Raw genomic sequence first — 23,442 nt, 5'->3', positions numbered from 1 at the left:
GTGTCGTCGAGGAATAGTCCATAGTTCACAGAACGGGCCATTCAGAAGAGGTCTATATGACACTGTAGTTGTGGGGGGAAATGGCAGGCACCAGCAAATGTTCAAGTCTCAGCAACCAGCAGCCCGCTACACGATTTGAAGAAGGATTCACCGGCCTCTGGCTCTGCTCAGCAGGAGGGAAGAGCAGGGGGTCAGAGTAGTTAAGGGGAGACTGGGGTATCCAGTGCAGAGGTGAGTTTACCCACAATTCCATAGTGGCAGAGGCCCGTCCAACCCTCACCCTAAGGTATCTAGTTCTGTTGCGTGTAGTCGAGTTCCCATGAGTAGAGTCGACGATAGAGGACCAGATTAGATCGTGAAGAGCTAGAGATAGGAATGTGACCAATCAAGTCATTTCGTGTGATCAGAAGGTCGAGGTTCTGGGGGAGAGTCACTCAAGGTTTGAATTTGGTTAATCATGTCCTGCTTAGCCAGGGATGAGTCTTTGTCTTTGAGGTGCCTCCTATGTTTAGACAGTGGAACAGTAGACCATTCCAAGTGGAAAAGCTTTCGGGGGGGGCACACATGGGGAGGGAGACCCTCCTCCCACTGGCCCAATGGGAGGTGAAGAAGCTGTTTTGCTTTACTGAGCGAGCGGAGGATTCGGCGTTTGCCCTCCCAAGAGAACAGCAGTACGAAGAGATGGCCCCACTGGTATTTGATTTTGAGCTCACACAGTTTATCCTTGTGTCTGCGTAGCGTGGCATGAGCTATGTCTTGGAAGATTTGGATTAAGCATCCATTGTATGAGTCAAGTCAAGTCAAGTCATAAGATTTGTATAGCGCACTACGTACCCAGAGGGTTTCAAGGCGCTTAGGAAGGGGAGGAGGATTATTTGTCAAATATCCACGTTTTAAGCTGCTTTCTGAACGCTAGGTGGTTCTGGGTGAGGCGAAGGTAGGCGGGGAGTGAGTTCCATGTTTTAGCAGCCAGGTATGCAAATGATCTGCCTCCCATGGTGGTCTTGTTGATGCGAGGGATAGTGGCGAGGGCTTGGCTGGAAGATCGTAGTTGGCGGGAGGGGGTGTAGAAGGACAGTCGAGAGTTGAGGCAATCTGGTCCGATGTCGTAGAGTGATTTGTGTGCGTGGGTAAGCAGTCGGAAGGTGATCCTCTTATTGACGGGTAGCCAGTGGAGGTCTTTAAGGTGATCAGAGATGTGTTCGTTGCGAGGGATGTCTAATATGAGCCTGGCTGATGCGTTTTGGATTCGTTGGAGTTTCTTCTGGAGCTTTGCGGTAGTACCCGCGTAGAGGGTGTTTCCGTAGTCCAGTCGGCTCGTGACTAGAGCGTGGGTAACTGTTTTCCTTGTTTCGAGGGGGATCCAGCGAAATGTTTTTCTGAGCATGCGAAGAATGTTGAAGCAGGAAGAGGATACGGCGCTGACTTGTCTGTTCATTGAGAGTGAAGAATCCAGGATGACGCCTAGGTTCCGTGCGTGGTCTGTCGGGATGGGTGCTTTTCCGAGGGCTTCAGGCCACCAGGAATCGTCCCATGCAGAGGGGGATGTACCTAAGATGAGGACTTCAGTTTTGTCTGAGTTCAGTTTCAGACGGCTTTGTTTCATCCATTCGGCAACTTCTTTCATTCCTTCGTGTAGGTTGGTTTTGGCCGTGCTAGGGTCATTGGTGAGAGAAAGGATTAGTTGAGTGTCGTCCGCGTAGGAGATGATGTTGAGGTTGTGTCGGCGTGCGATGGCCGCGAGGGGGCTCATGTATACGTTGAAGAGGGTGGGACTGAGTGAGGATCCTTGAGGGACGCCGCAGATGACTTCAGAGGCCTCGGACTTGAATGGAGGAAGGCGGACTCTCTGGGTTCTTCCGGTGAGGAACGAGGTGATCCATTCAAGTGCTTTTCCTTGGATTCCGATGTTATTGAGGCGTTGTAGAAGGGTGCTGTGGCAGACTGTATCGAATGCTGCAGAGAGGTCGAGGAGGATGAGGGCGACTGTGTCTCCGTTGTCCAGTAGAGTTCGAATGTCGTCAGTTGCTGCGATGAGGGCGGTCTCAGTGCTGTGTTTGGCTCGGAAGCCGGACTGTGAGGAGTCGAGGGATTTGTTGGCTTCGAGGAAAGCGGCGAGCTGGTTGTTGACGGCTTTCTCGATGACTTTTGCTGGGAATGGAAGAAGCGAGATGGGGCGGTAATTTTTGAGTTCGGTGGGGTCCGCTGTTGGTTTTTTCAGAAGGGCAGTGAGTTCGGCGTGTTTCCAGTCTTCTGGGAAGGTAGCGGAGTTGAAGGAGCAGTTGATGACGTCTCGGAGGTGCGGTGCTATGACGGAGTCTGCTTTGTTGAAGATGTGGTGAGGGCATGGGTCTGTGGGGGATCCTGAGTGGATGGAATTCATCAGGCGGATGGTGTCCTCAGTGGAGATTGGGTTCCAAGCGTTAAGGGTGTTCACGGGGGGAAGGTGGTCAGCAGATGGTAGGGTGGGTTGGTTTCCGGGTTGGTTGTCAAAGCTGTTGTGGATGTCTGCAATCTTGTTGTGGAAAAAAGAGGCTAGGGAGTCGCAGAGGGTTTGAGAGAGGGTGATGTCGTTGGAGTTGGCCGAGGGATTGGAAAATTCCTTGACGATGTTGAAAAGTTCCTTGCTGTTGTGGGAGTTGTTGTCAAGTCGATCCTTGAAAGCTGTTTTCTTGGCTTTTCGGATCAGTTGGTGGTGGGTGCGGGTGGCGCTTTTGAAGGCGTCCTTGGTGCTGGTGGTTGGGTCTTTTTTCCAGGCCTTTTCAAGGAAGCGGCAGAGTTTCTTGGACTTCTTGAGATCATCGTTGAACCATGAGGCTTTCTTGCTGCCAGGTTTGCTTTGACGTTTTTTCAGTGGAGCTAAGGTGTCGGCGGTGTTGGATAACCATAGGGTGAGGTTGGCGGCGGCTTCGTTGGCGTTAGAAGAGAGGGCTGGGGAGTTTCGAAGGAGCGATGCGGAGATTTGGTCCGTGGTGATTTTGTTCCAGTTTCTTTGCAGGGTAGGTTGGGAGTGGATGATGGGTTTCGGCTTGTTGTAGATGAAGTGAACGCAGCTGTGGTCGGTCCAGAGGAGATCCGTAGTGTGGCAGAAGGAGATATGATTGCTGGATGTGAAGATGGGGTCGAGTGTGTGACCTGCGATGTGGGTGGGGGAAGTGACTAGTTGTTTAAGTCCGAGGTTGGCGAGGTTGTCCACGAGGGTGGAGGTGTTGTGGTCGTTGGTCTTTTCAAGGTGAAAGTTGAGGTCTCCCAGAAGGATGTAATCTTTGGAGGGGAGCGCGTGTGGGGTGATGAAGTCCGTGATGTCTTCACTGAATTTTGCGCGGGGTCCTGGTGGTCTGTAGAGGAGAGTGCCTCTGAGTGTTGTTTTGGGGTCGATGTGGATCTGGAAGTGAAGATGTTCGGAGTTGGCGAGATTGACGTCAGAGCTGGTTGAGATGCGGATAGATTTCTTGTGGACGATGGCGATTCCTCCTCCTGTGTGGCTGGTACGGTCTTTGCGGGTGATCTTATAGTCTTCAGGGATGGCAATGGTGATGTCTGGTGCGGAGGAAGCATTCATCCATGTTTCCGTAAGGAAGGCGATGTCCGGGGAAATGGTGTCTAGTAGATTCCATAGGTCAATGGCATGCCTATGGACCGATCGGGTGTTGAGAAGGATGCATTGTAGGTGGTTGGGGTCGGGAATCTGTGGTGTGGACGTAGCAGAGATGTTGTCGGTGCTGCTGAATTTGCAGGAGTAGCAGGAGAAAGGGCCATGGGTGTGTCCAGGAGCGGCATGGACGCAGTTGGGGGCGCGACCGGGGTCGAGGGCTAGGAGGGAGGCGGCATCGTAGGTAATGCGGGAGGGCTGGGCAGCTCGAGGGGCAGGGGGTCTGGCGCTGGGCGCGGTCCAGGCGCGGACGGGCGTAGACGGGCTTACCTTTGGCGCACCTTCGGCGCGGGTTGGGCGCGGGCGCTGCGCGTAAACGCTGCGCGTGGGAACTACTGTCATATATGGATAGCGGAGGGGGAGGGGCGAGGGCGGCTCAGCTGGGAGGCGTGGCGGGCTCAGGGGAACACAACAACAGCAGGATCAAAATGGAGGGGAGGTCAGAGCAGGGCGCCGGGGGAAATCACACACAACAATGCAATCAAAGCAATGTAAGCGCTGTGGGATAATAGCGCTATGAAATTACGAAGCTTACTAAAAATGGAGCTATGCAGATATCACAACTTGGTTACAATGCAGCAATACGATACCACGCTGTGAGGAGCAGCGAGGGGAGCGATCACTCAAGGCGGAAGCAGCGAGTGAATCACAGCGCTGCGAGGTTTGGGGAATGCTTTTGGGTGCTTGTGGGAGGGCGGCTCAGCTGGGAGGCGTGGCGGGCTCAGGGGAACACAACAACAGCAGGATCAAAATGGAGGGGAGGTCAGAGCAGGGCGCCGGGGGAAATCACACACAACAATGCAATCAAAGCAATGTAAGCGCTGTGGGATAATAGCGCTATGAAATTACGAAGCTTACTAAAAATGGAGCTATGCAGATATCACAACTTGGTTACAATGCAGCAATACGATACCACGCTGTGAGGAGCAGCGAGGGGAGCGATCACTCAAGGCGGAAGCAGCGAGTGAATCACAGCGCAGCGAGGTTTGGGGAATGCTTTTGGGTGCTTGTGGGAGGGCGGCTCAGCTGGGAGGCGTGGCGGGCTCAGGGGAACACAACAACAGCAGGATCAAAATGGAGGGGAGGTCAGAGCAGGGCGCCGGGGGAAATCACACACAACAATGCAATCAAAGCAATGTAAGCGCTGTGGGATAATAGCGCTATGAAATTACGAAGCTTACTAAAAATGGAGCTATGCAGATATCACAACTTGGTTACAATGCAGCAATACGATACCACGCTGTGAGGAGCAGCGAGGGGAGCGATCACTCAAGGCGGAAGCAGCGAGTGAATCACAGCGCTGCGAGGTTTGGGGAATGCTTTTGGGTGCTTGTGGGAGGGCGGCTCAGCTGGGAGGCGTGGCGGGCTCAGGGGAACACAACAACAGCAGGATCAAAATGGAGGGGAGGTCAGAGCAGGGCGCCGGGGGAAATCACACACAACAATGCAATCAAAGCAATGTAAGCGCTGTGGGATAATAGCGCTATGAAATTACGAAGCTTACTAAAAATGGAGCTATGCAGATATCACAACTTGGTTACAATGCAGCAATACGATACCACGCTGTGAGGAGCAGCGAGGGGAGCGATCACTCAAGGCGGAAGCTTGGATCTCTTTCAGGATGTCATCTTGTTCATCAAAGAAGTGGATGGTTGTTAGGATATCGGGGATGAAATCTGGACGTTCCCCAGGGCTCGGGACCCCATGAGCTCTATCCAGGACAGGCAGTGAGGCCTATTTGATTTCCTGAATCGCCTGTAGGAGGTCCGCTGTGAAGGTCGTGATGTCATCGCCCTCTGCTCCGCTCAGGGGCAGGGGGGCTGGTCCAACAGCAGTGCCTCTCAGCGGCTATTTCCTAGTCCCAGAGGTCTCCAAGGTGGCGCCTCAGCAAGTAGAAACCGATCGCCGTACTCACAGACCAACCCTCCGGTAATACTTAAATCTACCGGCGGTTGGGATTTAAGCTTTATTTGGCCGTAGTGGAGCGGAGACCTAGCACCGCACTCCTCACTCCATTCGCGCCCTAGTCACGCCCCCCCAAGTTTTAGATTCTTAACATAAGCATACCTATAACTGTCAAATTGCTATGAGTTTGTGTGGGTAAAATGTGAACCTAAATCTAAAGTCCTGGTAACCATTGTTTTTCAGTGAATATATAGGTATAAATATATATTAGAATCCAAATTCCAGTCGAAAAGTAGGCGGCACACCAATTCAAACCATGGGTAATTTATTGAGCAAGAACAAAGTGTTTCGGCCGGTTCTCTATTTATATTAATATATGTTTTGTAATGATTATCGCTAACAGTGCACCACAGTATGTTTTCTAGTTCTATTTTTTATCATGAAGTATTTAATGGCACCATGGACGATTGTATGGTAACTCGATAAAGGTCGTTCCGGCCGAAAAGCGTTCTTCTTGCTCAATAAATTACCCGCGGTTTGAATTGGTGTGCCGACTCCTTTCCGACTGGAATTTGGATTCTACTAGATACATTCTGCTGCCACGGCTGGCACCGACGATTAATTGGCAGTTGCACGGCATAACAGGCAGTCTTTTTGGAGTTGCATATATATATATATATCCAAGCCAACAGAGTTGCCCCAACGGAAGAGACGGCCAGGTGAACTTCGTATTGCTCACTTTAATGAAATGCTGTAGAAACATTCAAATGGAACAGGTTTTGCAATGTTCATCGTCACCTTAGCCAGACGCGTTTCGAGTTTCCCCTTATTCATTGGCGTTCGGTTCAGCAATGATTCCAGGCAACCAGGTGCTGCTAATAATATCTCTGAACCTCCCCCAGTGGGTGTGGTCGCTCCTGCGGCCTTGTGGTTCATGTAGTTACACCAACAATAATCCTCAAATGAGTTTTGCCCAGAGTTCGCTTTTGAAAATTAATAAAACCCCAGTGGGTGAAAACAACAGTTCCGATCCAAATGCGCTGCAATTTTGCGCTTTTCATTAGGCATCACCTCCCGTAATACCAATGACCTCTCCTGAAGTCATTACGGGCCCGCTCTTGCAGTGCGTCTCTTCCGCGGCTGGGCCAGCCGCTACTATCCAAACCAACAGAGTTGCCCCAATGGAAGAGACGGCCAGGTGAACTTCGTATTGCTCACTTTAATGAAATGCTGTAGATACATTCAAATGGAACAGGTTTTGCAATGTTCATCGTCACCTTAGCCAGACGCGTTTCGAGTTTCCCCTTATTCATTGGCGTTCGGTTCAGCAATGATTCCAGGCAACCAGGTGGTGCTAATAATATCTCTGAACCTCCCCCAGTGGGTGTGGTCGCTCCTTCGGCCTTGTGGTTCATGTAGTTACACCAACAATAATCCTCAAATGAGTTTTGCCCAGAGTTCGCTTTTGAAAATTAATAAAACCCCAGTGGGTGAAAACAACAGTTCCAATCCAAATGCGCTGCAATTTTGCGCTTTTCATTAGGCATCACCTCCCGTAATACCAATGACCTCTCCTGAAGTCATTACGGGCCCGCCCTTGCAGTGCGTCTCTTCCGCGGCTGGGCCAGCCGCTACTATCCAAACCAACAGAGTTGCCCCAATGGAAGAGACGGCCAGGTGAACGTCGTATTGCTCACTTTAATGAAATGCTGTAGATACATTCAAATGGAACAGGTTTTGCAATGTTCATCGTCACCTTAGCCAGACGCGTTTCGAGTTTCCCCTTATTCATTGGCGTTCGGTTCAGCAATGATTCCAGGCAACCAGGTGCTGCTAATAATATCTCTGAACCTCCCCCAGTGGGTGTGGTCACTCCTGCGGCCTTGTGGTTCATGTAGTTACACCAACAATAATCCTCAAATGAGTTTTGCCCAGAGTTCGCTTTTGAAAATTAATAAAACCCCAGTGGGTGAAAACAACAGTTCCAATCCAAAACAAGGACTGAATACATGGTTGTTGCACACACACATTGGCGCAACTGTATTGGCACAGGGATAACAGTGTGAGGGAAAACTGAGGAACACACAATCTGCGGGAAAAGAGCACCTAGCACAAGAACTGCTGCAGCTGGACATCACCGCAGACCATGTCTTAAAATTCTGTTTCCTTTTCTGTGCCCTCTGATGTGTGCTGAATTTTTTTCGTGGTTTTCTTTCCTGACCCATCTGTATTTCCCCTATATCTCACTTTTATTGTCACTAATAATTTTAAGACAACTATAAAGGATCATGGGGTTTAGGGGTAACTACTTGGTATGCATGAACCATTCTTGGCCTCTTTATGAATGTCATGCCACTTACTCAGTGTGCTATGCTTTCATAACCTCACCCTCATGCCTGCTTGTGCTCTGAATTTAATGCGCTAGGAGTGCACACATTGAATATCATCATAACATTCCAGTTCCGCTTTTCCTGTCATAAATGGCTTTATTCAGAAATGTATGTTTCGCAGACTAACACTCCCGGGACCCCTTCAGATATTTTCACACGCACGTGGCTTGCCACTTTCAGTCACCAACCTTCACATCCTCCACCCCGATTTGAGTTTGTTTCTCTTTACTTTGCATGTTGTGCCATGTGTTGTGTTATGCTAGCTGTTGTTACACTGTGTTTTGCTATGGGGTGTAACATTTGCCGCCAGGGAGAGCTCTCTGTTGACATTCCAGTGGCCTCCGTGCATGTGTCCATATGCCCTCATCACCAGTAGGCCTGCCACAGAGGCACAACTAGAGCCACATTTGTGTGGGGGGGGGGGGCTGCTAAAAATTTCAGTGGGCTGTCTCTTCCAGCAATATGCAGAGTGGAGATGCAGGGGCTCTAAGAAGGGGTGAAAAACAACAAAGCCTCATTCACAAGCAAATGGTCTTTTAAAGACCTGTGAAGTACTTGGGTACGGCTGTGTGTGTGCCCTGGAAGCTGTCTCAGCCCCGTCTGACACACACGATGGGGGGGGGGCTGACGCACTTTGAGCACAATGGGCTTTGCGCGCCTGGCCTGCCAACAGCAAATTATCCCCGCTCCGTCCCGGCCTCCCAGTCATGGACACTGCAGAGGGCAAAGCAGAACTTTGATAGGTAGCTCATTCGCGCGCTACACAAGATTGACAGCCAGCCCTGTAGTTGGGAGATGGACGGGTAAGTATCTTAGAAAGTTAGGGACGGTCGTGCGGGCAAGTAACTCGCCATCTCAGATAGTCCAGGTTTGAGCAGAGGGGACGGCGTCCACCCTGTAAAATAAGTGGGGGGACGCCGTCCAACCGCGTGGTCCCCCGACTCGTGCCCTGTCTATATGCAGTATGTGTATAGCACAGGATAAGTGTGAAGCCTTTGTGCATGTTTTACAGTGAGCAGGAGGGAATCCATTTTGACTTACATTTGTGTGTATTACAACCTGAAATGGTAGAGGGATTTGAGCAAGGTTAGAAAGATCTCTGCTTATTTGAGAGCCTTCCCCTCTGCATTCTTTTACTTTCCTGTGTCGTATTGTAGAGGATTAGTGTCCTGAGGGTGGGGGTGTCAGATTCCTTATTTTGTGATATGCTTACAGTTACCCTGTCAGAGTGCTCTCAGCTCCACCCCTTTGCTGTGTTTGTTTTGCGCCCACAAAGAAAGTGGCCTTCTGTTAGGGCTGAATCTACACTAGCATCTAATTTAGTTGGAACAAGCTCAAGTAGGGTTTCCATTGTCCATGTTCCTGACATGGGCTGATCATGCAGCAGCCATGCAGTGTTTGATTAATTGGAAGAGCCCCCTAAAAACATGAACTGCTCAAGAGAGCTGATTGGATAGCTCTGGGGATAAATACTAAACAACTTGGACAATATGTATTCCTTAATCAAACTTCATTCCAAGGCACAGCTGCACACCAGTGTAGCAGAGAGACGTGAGTTTGAGGAACAGCACTCTGCTGGTATCTGCTCCAATTACCACGAGGTGCACAAGCTTGGGCCTACGAATCCTGCTGGAAGCACTTCTGGACTGCCTTACAAGAAGTGTCCTGCCTTCTGCTAAAAGAGTTGCAGGACTTCACCTTGCATTCGAGAGCCTGCATGGAGAAGGAGTTCATCAGAAAAGCTTAAGAATCTTTTGGGAGATGTTGGGATGTTTATTTTGCCCAGGATAAGAGATCTCCCAGCTACTGTACCCAGAGCTTAATTTGAACCACTTTCTTCCAGTGCTCGGCACCGGCACTTCATTTTCAGCACCGGCACTTATAACAGTATGCCACATGGTGGTCTGGTTGCCTGATTTAGAGTAAGCACAGCAACAGTTGTTTACTAAGGCCGATTTTCCACTGTGTTAATGGGAAGAAAATCATGATTTTATTAATGGCACGGAGGCTAATATTATGCATAATCCTTTATTGCTCCTCACACACTGCATAATCCTTTATTGCTCCTCACACACAGCAGCAACAGGAGTCTTAGAACTAGAACACATTAAAACTCTAGAACATTGAACATGCATATAACCCATGCACTGGCAGCCAGCTTCCTTCTCTTACTGCTGGGAATAAAACAAAGTCCATTTCATGAACTGCGGATCCAAAACCGAAGAATCCAAACTCCACAACTCCGGCACTCACGTCGTCTTAACTTTAACGTTAACAAGAAAACAACACAAAAATAAAAAGGTCAAACGGGCTGTGCATAAAATGCGAGGGATAATATTAGCCTCCGTGCCTTTAATAAAATCATGATTTTCTTCCCATTAAAACTATGGAAAATCTTTATTTTATGGCAAGGCCCGGAGGCCAATATTGTGCATGTTCAAAGTTCTTCCATTACTTTCTGCAACACATTTTCCATAGGTTTAAAGTAAAACTTCTTAAAAGTTGTATCATTAGACCAATCAGCCTCCTTCATAATTCCACTCAAACTGGAACCCTTCATAAAAGCCTCCCCTTGCTAAATGTGCACCAAAAACACCCACATCGACACTTGCCTTACTCATCACATCTTTAACCCATCTCGCTAAAGTTGGCGCCGACACCGCCCTAAACGGCTTCTTGAAAGAAATTAAAAGCTTTGAACAACCGCACTCTCTCAGTCTTCTATTCTCTTCTCACACTCCTTCAAACAGCGTACCACACACAAATTGCTATGCTCCGCTTATATATTTTGCCACATGTTCCGCTGGTGTCCATTGTGGCAATAAAGGGTGTTGTATGAGCAGAGGATCAAACATCTCCTCCCCAAGAGGATCCATATAGTCGCCCAACTCTAATTTAATTTTCTTATCTACTACTTTTCTCCTCTTCCGCAAAATCTCCTCATGATCCGAATCCCCAAAACTCGTTAAGCATGTCAGCTCCACATCTCCACTAGCAGAAGAGGTATCACATGTCACCACACTGTGGCTTCTCTTTCTGGCCTATATAGCATTTCCTTTTGTCTTTATAGCATTCCAATCTTCCTGAACCTTACGTTCAGTCCCTTTAGTAATTTTTTTCGCGTTCACATTTTTCTTCTTTTGTGTTCTCTTTACGCCTCGCTGTTTTGACCAACTGGCCAAAACCTTCACTTCCTCTGTGGACCAAAATTCTTCATCCTCTACTGACCTCTTCCTATTCCCTTTCTCATTCAACCTTTTCTCTACTCTACTTTCTATCTTCTTGTCTAAAGACACTGTCAACTCTCCAAACATCTCATCCATGTATTGCTTAAATCTTTCTTCAACACCTGACCCCTCAACCTGCTCCATATTAATCTACCTTGCATTGCTACCTACACACCACAAAAATATCACTTCCTTATATACTTCCTCACAAAAACACTTAATCCTCACAAAACACTCTTCAATTCCAAATGAGCTTTACTTCCTTCTATTCTCAAACATCAGCTTTCACTTAATTTATTATTATACCTTCACACTCTTGCTGCCTCTTGCCCTCTGATCCAACTTCGACCAACTGACAACCCTTTGTTCAGTCAGCCGTTCGATCTTATTTACCAAAGCATGACGGCCTCAAAGTCATCAACAAAAGCACATTTGCCCAAAGTCCTAAAATGGTCACTATACGCTATGTGACGCGCACGGAGGCTCAAACTGGCCAGATGACAATCCCCTCAGCGAGTATAGAAACAAATGTTCTGCACCCAGAGGGAAGACGCGCTGAGCCCGCGAAGCTGGAACAGCTCTGCAGCAAGCCGGGTGTGTCTATTCGAACGCTAAGCTCCACTCGCATGCCAACAGCCTCGCTCCCCCAACCGCCGTTCAACTGAAAAAGCCAATGGTAGAAATCATTCTCCTTCAATACGGCCACATAACCTCAAGAAAGTACACGTGATCGACCCCGCACACACCCAATAAAAAACTAATCTATTTCCTCCCATTAAGGCATTTCCAACGTGATACCGTCCAAAGCTCAATCCTTCATGCAAACTAAGACCTCAGGCATTCCGTATACTCCAATACTTATAACACATGCTTTACTACTCCTTTGATTATATTGATTGGGGAGAGAATGCGGCCTAACGGCTAGTGCGGTCGACCTCGGAGCTGGGGAACTGGGTTCAAGTCTCGTAAGTGACGCTCAACATTCTGTGATTCTGGGCAAATCACGTAATCTCCCTGTGCCTAAAAAACATGAATGTGTCCGTCTGTATTGAAACTGGTGCTCGTGTAAAGCTCTCTGATACCTTTGGGTCTAGTTCCTGCTATATAAAACTCCACACAAAAAGAAATTATAAATAACTTATCAAAACAATATTAAAAAACAAAAATCCATATAGTCTCATACATATACTAAGGACATAAACAGGATGTACTTATCTGTGTAGGAACAGCAACAAAAGAAGGAAGATGGCTGCCAGTGCATGGGTTATATGCATGTTCAATGTTCTAAAGTTCTGTGTTCTAGTTCTAAGATTCCTGTTGCTGTTGTGTGTGAGGAGCAATAAAGGATTATGCATAATATTGGCCTCCGGGCCTTGCCATAAAATCCAATATAAGTTAAAAATTAATAATACCTGCAGCCCTCGCTAATCTTATGGTCTAGGGGCCTGGAATAGTCCGAACTGTCACACTTGAAGGAGTGTGATGGTTAGTAGCCAGTTTGGTGCTGTCATTGGCAGCACTGGCAAGAGCATGGGTGGAGTAGGCTGCAGTGGCCTCCTTATGAGGGCCCTGGCACTTACTTTTTTCCAAATGAAGCACTGACTGTGCCGTAGGAAAAATCAACAACAGCTGCTTGCATTACCTGGGTTACAGAAGCAAGGATCATCACCTGCATCTTTTCCCTAATCCAACCAGTGTTTCAGGCAAACCTGTGTGTGCCCAAGATTTCCCACATGAAACTTTGACTCCCTTGTTTCCATCTCCTGGCCTTCAGCTGCTTGAAAGGTAACAAGTTAAAGCTTCACTGAACTTGTGGCTGAAAAAGGTATCTGAATCTAGTGAGAGGTTGCAGAGGTGTCCGCTTTGAAACCCCGCCTGTATGCTGAAACGGCCGCCAGCCATCGGACACCATTCTAAAGTTCTGTGGGTAATCCAGCTGTGAAGCACTGCCAGGTCATTCATTTATTAAGGGATTTTGAGGGTGCTCCAGGGTTCATACCCACATCACCCCCTTGAGTAAACCTTGGATTTTTCTACCTTCCTATCCTGAGAGCTAAGTGCTGAAAGTGCATACTCTGTTTGGGGGTCCAGTTGTACAGTGGCACTGGTGGTAAAGGACCCAAATTGTCACAGTTGGAGCTCAGTAAAGTGATTTTAAATTGTGCGCTGTGCCTAACTCTGTGTTACGTGTTGTCTGTGTCTATTTTCCCCAGGTACATTATTGAGCTAACAGTGTGGCGAGGACTGACCCCTATCCCTGAAGAAATTGCCAGAAATCTTTCAAAAGGCAATGAAACATGTTGGCTATCCATAAGAACTGATGGAGTGCGACAGTATGTCCAGTCTTTAAATTGAGGAGACACACGGCAGTAATTAAAAGTTGATGGTTGTGCCAGTGGTTGTTTAGCTCATTTTTAGTTTGTAAAAGCAAAAAAGAGTGGGATTTTATTTCTTTGATAGTAGGGGGTCAGGATTGGGTGGCACGCAGAAGTTTTTCTAAGTGCGTGTTTTACCTTTTCACACTTTCAACTTATTTGTGCACTTTTTTCACATTATTTGTTTATGTTTTTGGAGGCTGCCAATGATGAAAACCGGAGCACACTGGTGAGAACCTACCAGCAGCTCCCATGGTGGTGTTTCCGTGAGGTGCCTTCATTACCTTCACACATTTTTCTTTGTTGTGATTTGCACATTACATTTTTGGTGTGCAATATATAGGTCCATCTGTGTACTGGAGTCTGACACATAACCAATTTTTAAACTAGGGATATGAGCACCTAGAGTGTACAGCATTAGATAGCTGGTACTTAAATATTAGAGCCAAGATATGGCTTGGGGTATGCTCATGAAGAATGTCCCATTTTAGAGCAGGAACAACAATCATTGTTTGTGGTTATATATTCTGAGTGGAGGGCGACCTGCGCTATATCCCTCTGTAGCTCCCTTTTTGTGCATGATATTGAGAACGGTGGACCAGCTGTGAGAGCTATTTTGAATTAAATAACCGAGATGTGGTCTCGGAGAGACACGCGTAACGCGGTGGTTGGCACAGTTCATGAGTTCTGCTCGCATGAAACGGAATTTAAAGTATGGATAGGAATTGTTTGGCCTTTTCAGAGGATCAGATAGCCTCAATTTTTTCAGGTTCATCGCTATTACTTGATGCACCCCTGATTGGCACTACAGCAGCCCGAGAGGATTGGGATAAGTTGACTAACCTTAAGAAACGCCAGATCAGGGTTGCGCTTCATTGTGCGCTTATGACAGAGTATTTACGGGCAGGGACAGCACCAGCCAGTTTATTGGTACGTCTTGAGCCAAAAATCTTTCTTGAGGATAGAAGGTTCCAGGTCGATTGGAGCTATATTGCTAACAAATGTACCCGGGACTGGCTTATCCTCATTATTAACACGGCCAAGAGGCTGAGCGAGGAACTCCTAAAAGAAATACTTGAATTAGATGAGGCCATTAAGGTTGACACTACCATTGTTGACTCAAGGGAACAACTTGCGAGAATTCAGAGTGACCTGGGAGAATACAAGGCGGGCATGGTCAATCAAAAAATTAAGGGGCTAAAACGAAACTTGGCACGATATACTCACGAGTGGGCCGTTCCTTATACAGAGGATAAATATTACCAGTCCACCACTAAACAGGTATACCAACCCCAAGGCCAGAGAGCTGGCTGTCGCCAGGGTAGGAGGACACCCCAGAACTGAACCTTTGACAATACCAGCAGTGAGGAGGACGAAATCAGTGCCCAACCCTCTACTTCAAATCAGGGCCGACTAAGGTTCAATCCCCAGGAGAGATCCAACGAGGACTTGGGGGGACTCTTCTGTTCTTTTTTAGGGCAGCACCAGGGAGGCCAGAGAGGAGATGGGGTAGGCCAGAGGGGGAGGGGAGGGCACACCAGAACTTGAATCAAACATGGCAGACCTTTTCCCCGAGAATCACACGCAGTCGGGGAAGAATACCCCTGTGAATGTTGAAGTGAATGTTCAAGTGAATGACATAGTGGTGAATCTATCGAGTGACGAGCTGCGGGTCCTCAATAAAGGACTAGGGTGTGTACCCACACCCATGCATGATAGTTTCAAATGCAGGAGTGAGTTCTTTGAACTTATGAGGAGGATTAAGTTGAGGAAGTTTTTTGCAGGCACGGAGCGTGGTCCTCCCTCGTTTTTTGTCCACAAATTTACATTATCCTTCCCAATTTTGCCCTCCGAATAGTTCAACGGGACCTGAAGTTCAGGTTTTTGAGCAAAAAGTATTGCAGGACATCAGTAAATTGGAACAATCCGAGAACCAACAAGTTTTTAGTAATATGAGCAGGACTGACTGGAAAGCAGTGAAGTCTTTACAGAACAATGCATCACTGACCATTATACCGGCTGATAAAAGCGGGCAGTGGTAGTAATGAACACCAGTGATTACGAGGCGGAAATACTAAGGCTACTTGGAGCACGTCAAAACTACAAACCTCTCACACCTGTCCCCACGGGGGAACTCCACGAACTAATAATTAAATTAGTGACAGATGCCAAAGAAAGGAAATGGATTACATTTAAAGAGGCAGAGTTTTTAATAAATGTTAAACCCAGGACACCGGCATTTTACATACTGCCAAAAATACATAAAGAGCAACGGCCTCCACCAGGACGCCTGATTGTTTCGGGCATCCAGTCCATGGTGGAGCTGCTGTCGCAATTTTCAGATTTCTTTCTGAGGGAATGTGTTGTCACCCAACCGTCGTATCTTCAAGATACCACGGATGTTTTGAACATCTTGGATACACTGGAATATGACCCTGATCAACAATTCTTGGTCACGATTGATATTGAGTCGTTGTACACGAGCATACCCCAGGACGCCATGCTGGTGGCAGCGGCGCGGGCACTGGAGGAATGCGAGTGGTTTTACGACACTCCACAATCATTTGTCCTTCAATGTATTGAGATAGCCCTGATGAGGAACTTCTTTGTGTACAAAGATCAACAGTACCTCCAAGTGTCCGGCACTTCGATGGGGGCAACTTTTGCCCCCAGTCTGGCCTGCATTTATGTGGGCCAGTTTGAAGCTAATTACATCAATCACTCATCTAATCCCTTCCGGAATAACATCTGTCTCTGGAAGAGATTTATAGATGATGTGCTCTGCATCTGGTCAGGAAAATAGTCGAGCCTCAAGGAGTTTCTGGACTGGCTTAATGGGCTTGATGAATCCCTCAAATTCACATGGAACATCTGTAGGAATACAGCTACCTACCTGGATTTAGACATCTGTGCAGTAGAAAATCAGCTCTGCACTAATGTACATCAGAAACCCACAGATAAGAACTCTCTCTTGCATTACAGATCATTTCACCTCCGAGCCCTTCGGGATTATTTACCCGTGGAACAGTTCCTGCGTTACCACAGGAATTGTACCTCCATTCAGCAATTTGCTGAACAATCAGCAGAGTTGGCAGTCAAACTTGAAAATCGGGCATTTCCCAAGAAAGTAGTTAGAAGAGCTAGGAAAAGGGAGCTCAATACACCCAGAGCAGCCCTATTGGAGAGGAATGTCAAGGAAAAAGGGGACTGCCTACCGGAAGTCACCACGTTTGACCCTCTATCTACTAAGATACGGCAGATCATTAGGAAGCATTGGCCTTTGTTGAGCACAAGCAGTTTTGAAATGACACAACCGAGGTTTGCTTTTAAAAGATCGAGAAATCTGCGTGACCAGTTGGTGCACACCCACCCGACTCATGAGACAAAAAACTCGGGCCTCCCATCAGGACACTACCCGTGTGGTGGATGTTCTGTGTGTGAACTCACAGAAGTGACTAAAAGTGTGCAATTGGTAAACGGTAGAACCTGGCATCTGAATAAATTTACCAATTGCAACACGTCAAATGTTATCTACAGGATGACATGTCCATGCGGGCTGCTTTATATTGGATTGACATCACGTAAAATCAAAATTAGAATCCAAGAACATCTGAGCACGCTGAAGGCAGTAAAGCTGACTTCACATTTAGTGGGTAACTTCCAAGAGCAGAAACACAACTACAAAGACATCAAATGGGTTGTACTGGAGAGAGTGGTGGGGGACACATACAACATTGAGAACAGACTCGCCACTAAAGAGGCACGTTGGATCTATCAGGAGCGGGTGGATCAGCGGGGCCTGAATTATGTTATTGAATGTCATAAGGTGGGGACTTACACCTAGGTACGTCATGTCACGTGCTGGTAGTAATTGCACCATACAGTAAAATAGCATGATATTTGCACGCACCGGATTATTACTCTCTGTGGGCACAATGGTAGAGTCAACATTGAAGTGCTGACGCTTTAGGATAGAGGAATTGATATACGAGATAGAGTTATAGATCAATGGGTAGTTAATGGTAGAGTGGTTCCGGTTGGGTCCGTTCAATAATGTAGGTCCATTAACATCTGATCGACAAGATGTATATACACACTCACCTAATGTTTTTTATGACTATACTTCAGTATGCTCCCCATTCAAAGATGGCGCCCACGAAAAGGGTCACGTGACTGCGTAATACCGGAAGAGGGCGGGCGTGTACTCTCGCCCGATACGATGTGTTTAAATAGGCACAGAGGAAACAGAACCGGTGAGCGCGGAATTTGAAGCCAGACGCTAGCAAAGTATCGGTAAGCGGGGAAGATATCTGATTTACGGTGGTGAGTGCAAGCAAGGGCTGGGCTCGGCCCATGGGAGCAGGGACTATTACTACCGCTTTTAAACTCACGAAGGGTGTGACTGAAATATGATCTGAGCACAAGCAGGCATACACAAGCAGACAATCGTCTCAGCTGTGTCTGAGATGTTGGCGCAGGAATTAGGTGAAGGCAGGGAGGGGAGTAAATCCTGAATCGCATTGTGAATAAGGAAAAAATATCAGTGTTATTCCACCAGTGACTGAGGTCTATCTCTCTCCAGGTTGACAGACAGCAACCATAATAATAATTACGTGTGGGTGGTGTGGACGCATACACATCCCCGGGAAAGGTGGCTGCCAGTATGCAAGGTGTGGGCAACCACCGGGTAAATATTCTTTATATGTGAGCAGTGAGTCATACACAAACACGCGGTGCGTGTAGTGATTTTAAATTGTACGCTGTGCCTAACTCTGTATTACGTGTTGTCTGTGTCTATTGTCCCCAGGTACATTACTGAACTAACAGTGTGGCGAGAACTGACCCCTAGCCCTGAAGAAATTGCCGGAAATATTTCAAAAGGCAATGAAACATGTTGGCTTTCCATAAGAACTGATGGAGTGCGACAGTATGTCCAGTTTTTAAATTGAGCAGACACACGGCAGTGATTAAAAGTTGATGGTTGTGCCAGTGGTTGTTTAGCTAGTTTTTACTTTGTAAAAGCAAAAAAGAGTGGAATTTTTTTGCTTTGATAGGTGGGGGTAATGATTGGGTGGCACGCAGAAGTTTTTCTGAGTGTGTGTTTTACATTTTCACACTTTAAACTTATTTGTGCACATTGGTGAGAATCTACCAGCAGCTCCCATGGTGGTGTTTCCGTGAGGTGCCTTCATTACCTTCACACATTTTTCTTTGTTGTGATTTTCACATTACATTTTTGGTGGGAAATATTTAGGTCCATCAGTGTACTGTGGTCTGACACATAACCAATTTTTAAACTAGGGATAGGAGCACCTAGAGTGTACAGCATTAGATAGCTGGTACTTAAATTTTAGAGCCAAGATATGGCTTGGGGTATGCTCACGAAGAATGTCCCATTTTAGAGCAGGAACAACAGTCATTGTTTGTGATTATTTATTCTGAGTGGAGGGCGACCTGCGCTATATCCCTCTGTAGCTCCTTTTCTGTGCATGATCATGGGAGGTGGAGCCAACATGGATAACAGAGGGAGGGAGGGGTAAGGGCAACACGGACAACGAAAGGAGGGAGAGTGAGTGGGGGAGGCATAAACTAACACAAGACTACGAACAGACGGAGATAGGGTGGTGGCAAGCCGATACAGACAACGAACGTGGAAAGGGTGGGGTCAAGTCAACACTGGCAACGAGCTAAGGGAGGGGGGAAAAAGGGACAGAGAATGGGGCAAAGCTAACACAGACCACGGAGGGAGGGAGGGTATGAGGGTGCCAGCAATCCAACACGGACAATGAACAGAGAGAGGGAGTGAGGCTGGACGCAAGCCAACATGGACAATGAACGGTTGGGGGTAAGCCAACACGGACAATGAATTGAGGGATGGAGAGAGGGTGGAGGCAAGCCAACACGGACAACGAACAGAGGGAGGAGGGTGAGGGCAAGCCAACACGGACAACAAGCAGAGAGGATGAAAGAGGGTAGAGGCAAGCCACCATGGACAATAGAAGGTTGCAATCAGATGGACAGGGGAGAAACACAGAAGGGGGAGAAGTACAAGACGGACCCAGCTGAAATGAAACACTATGGTAAAGTTCCTGAGAGAAAGTGTATTATTAGTTGGGGTGGATGGTAGTCCACCACAAGTAATAATCGCACTATTGTTGTTAGGTCCAGTAAAGGTTTTAGTAATATAAACCTGAAATAAACCCCTGGTAACTATGGCACAAAACAGGCAAACTTAAGAAAATGTGAAAAACATTTAGAAGTACTGAAACAGTTAAAGGTCAAAAACACAATGCAACAAGAATCCCACTCTAATTTATAAAAAAATATACAATAACTTAATGTAGAAATTACACCAAAATGACAGAAACCTATTTAGGGGAACTGGATATATGAATATTTTACAGTTTTAAATAAAAATAGTGCCAAAAAATTTCAAATGCCAACCACAGGCAACTGGTGGTGCTAATCCATGACAGGGGTATGGTTTAAGGATGACTGTGATTGAGGGTAGATCTAATACACAGGTTGGATTTGATTGAGAGTAGATCTAATACACAGTTTGGATTTGATTGAGGGTCGATCTAATACACAGGTTGGATTTGTTCCAGTCTAAAAGTTACCTCCACACTTAGAAAATGACCAAGAAAGTGAGTCCTCAGCGGGGCAAGGGAAAGGATGTATCCGAAGAGTAGCTCGTAGATGACGATTTAATGAAGGACGAGGTCTCGTTGAAGCATCGACGATGGAGGGAAAAGCTCCAGGCGGAAAAAGTCAGTCAGGATAGCACCAAACTATGCAACAGGTTTGACTAAATTATGTGGCAAGAAAAATGTACTGTACCTGCACTTCTTTACTTTGAAAGGGGCAGTACCTGCCCTTCTCATGACTCATGCAATACATTTATTGTGAGAGTACCAGCCCTTCTCAGGAGCAAACTGGTACTCTAAACAGCTGTGGATAGCAAACAATTGTAAACTTACACAAAAGTGGACGTTTACCTTTGTGAATCAGTCCCCGAGTACCTAAAATCCTATATTTCCGTTTCAAGTACTGTCACAGGCTAAAAGTAAAGAGAAAGGTGTGACACGACAGGCTTTCCAGTACGTTTACAAGGAGGGAAACTCTGTGGAGTCATTGAGCAGTGTTTCCCGTGCGTTGAATTTGTGGCAGTTGCAGATGTTCACCAATAGGGATCAACCTTGGAAAAAAACATTTCTTTTTCGAATTGAGTTTGGCGCCTTCTGGTCACTTGGACCGTTCCGCTCTCCTCTAATGCCGGAGGGGGTCGCAAACTCTGGTTGTGAGTCATGCACTGCTGGGCACTGCTGCTGATGTCGAGTACAGTAACTGCACGTTTTACCACAGCTGTAAATTTCAGCTGCCCGCACTCTGCCTCACCCGGGACGCCACCTCTATAAGGGCCCCAGAGGATGTGGTTAGAAAAAATAATAGCCGGTGAGCAATAAAAGAGACGGAGTCTGCCCCGGTGCCGCGCGCGCTCCCATGTTTGTTCGGAGAACGAATAACGTTTCTGTTGAGCAGCGAATTTGAAAAGTGTGAAGAAAATAAAGATTGTACTCATTTTCCAGACAAACTATTATTAATCCATGAAGCGTTAACTGTCGTATTTAGGAACTCTACGTTGGCTTCGAAGTGCTCCTGGTTTGAGCATTTTGGCTCTTAAAGATGTGATCTTAAAGAACACGTCGCCTTGGCGACAACCTCAACCACCACCTAGGCTGTCGCTGTTGACTCACCGCCTGTGAACAGCCCTGAAGTAATTAACAGGGAATACTTTCTGTAAAACTGCATGTTTTTTCCTTTTTCGAAGACCAGCCTTACCCATTGCTTCATCAAGTACTGTGAGCCAAAATTATCTAAACTGTGGTGCCCAAAGTAGGGAGCTTTGCCTTGGGACATCTGAGTCAAGCTAAAGCCAGTCCCTGAATAACAAACAGAAACTGTCCTCCTGTTGACAGATGGTTGTGTCACGTAAAGACCCTTAGCAAAGCCTCCTATCACTTAACAGGAGGACACCACCAGCCAAAGACACACTGAAGGCGAGGAATGACAAAACTTTCTTGATTTGTTTTGTATGTGGTTTCTGAAGTACCAGAGATAAGTATTTACAGGCGGGGCAGTTCCTCCGTTATGATGGAGGAGCGTCGCCCCCGCTGAAAGCCAGCAGAGGCAAACAACAAAAATAAAATGATAATCAAACATTTTTATTATCACTTTATTTTTCGTCCTGCAGGCTGCGAGCCGAGAGACGGGTATGGCCATCCATACTAACGCTGCAGCTGCAGCACCAGGGAGGAGTGGTCTGCACTGATAAGTGCGCATGGCGGTTTGTACGGCCCTCTGGGGCCAGCCAAACCGTCATGCGCACTTAGCCTTTCTCCACCTGGCTGTGTTGTGCAGTCAGGTGGAGAACCAACACAGGCTCCCAGACCATGTCTGAGCGCCGAACCACAGCGCTCGGACCAATCCCAGTGCCCCTCAGAGTTCTGGGCCCTGGTGCCACTGTACCTGCTGCGTCAATAGTAGCGACTCCTCAAGGTGTTTTGTATGTCGAGGAAAAAAAGAATGGAGGGATTAAGGAAATGCATATTTGCCCTAACTCTGAACCTTCCAACTGTCTGCCTGAGAACAATCTGAAGAGTAGGGTTTAGGGAAACTGACATATACCTAAATCTTTGCTTAGATTTGGTTGTATACACTTTGTAAATCCCTAAAATAAGTACATCTGTGAAAATCATAAACATAAGCTTTGAAGTCGTACATGTAACCATTTTCTGTGGACCACAGCTATGATGTCTACTGCTATAAACACACAAATATATTACTTGTACATTAAAAGGAATTATTTAATTATTAATCCAATCGCAGACTTTATTTGGTTTATAATTTACCATGTTAGGGTAGGTGGGTGGGCGTAATGGAACTGGGTTGTTGCTATGCTATTACAAGTTATCGATTTGAGGAGAGTACATCAACTGGTTGAATAAGAGAGGCTGAAAGAGTCCTATGTAGAACAAGGTTGATTTATGTTGGGCACAGTGTCCTCAGTTTTTTAAACAAACATAGTGAGTGTCTGAAAGGACATTGTGGGATAGTGGTGCATTTCACAGAGGTAGTTAGCTCATACTTCCCTGAGGAGCAGGCAATAATACCTGATAAAGGTTTCACTGATTGTTCTCATAAGCCTAATAGCCTTCTGCCTTACCTTGCCATGTTGGATCAGTACCATCTGGTTTCCAAAACTAGGAAAGACTATTCATCTCTAAAACTGATTAATCATTCAAAGCACATGTGCAGTCATCATGGAGACCTTGTGATCCCTCGCCACAGCCACATCACAGAGCACCTGAGAGACCTGCACTGGCTCCCCGTCAACAAGAGGATTACCTTCAAGCTCCTCACCCACGCTCACAAGGCACTCCACAACACCGGACCAGCATACCTCACCACACGACTCACCTTCTACACCCTGAACCATCAGCTCCGCTCCGCTGACCTCGCCGCCGTCCCACGCATCTGAAGAATGACCACTGGCGGCAGATCATTCTCCCACCTCGCCGCCAAGACCTGGAACACCCTCCCCATCGACCTACGGCAGACCCAGGACCTACTGACCTGCAGGAGACTTTTCAAGACCTGGCTGTTAGAGCAGTAGCAGCCCCCCTCCCAGTCCCTTGAGACCCTCATGGGTGAGTAGTGTGCTTTACAAATGCTTGATTGATTGATTGATTGATTGATTGTGTTTATTAACATTTTATGCATTCCTTGAAACACAGTATTTTCCCCCACATCGTCACTCGGCGTTAAACATAGTAGAGTGTTGAGTGTGAGAATCTACTTAATTTTTTGGGGGTAAGTTCTAGGCATATAGC

This window comes from Triturus cristatus, chromosome 6, assembly GCF_964204655.1.
Source record: "Triturus cristatus chromosome 6, aTriCri1.1, whole genome shotgun sequence".
Lineage (NCBI taxonomy): Eukaryota > Metazoa > Chordata > Amphibia > Caudata > Salamandridae > Triturus > Triturus cristatus.
The sequence above is the reverse complement of the archived record's forward strand: the minus strand, read 5'-3'. Positions refer to the sequence as shown.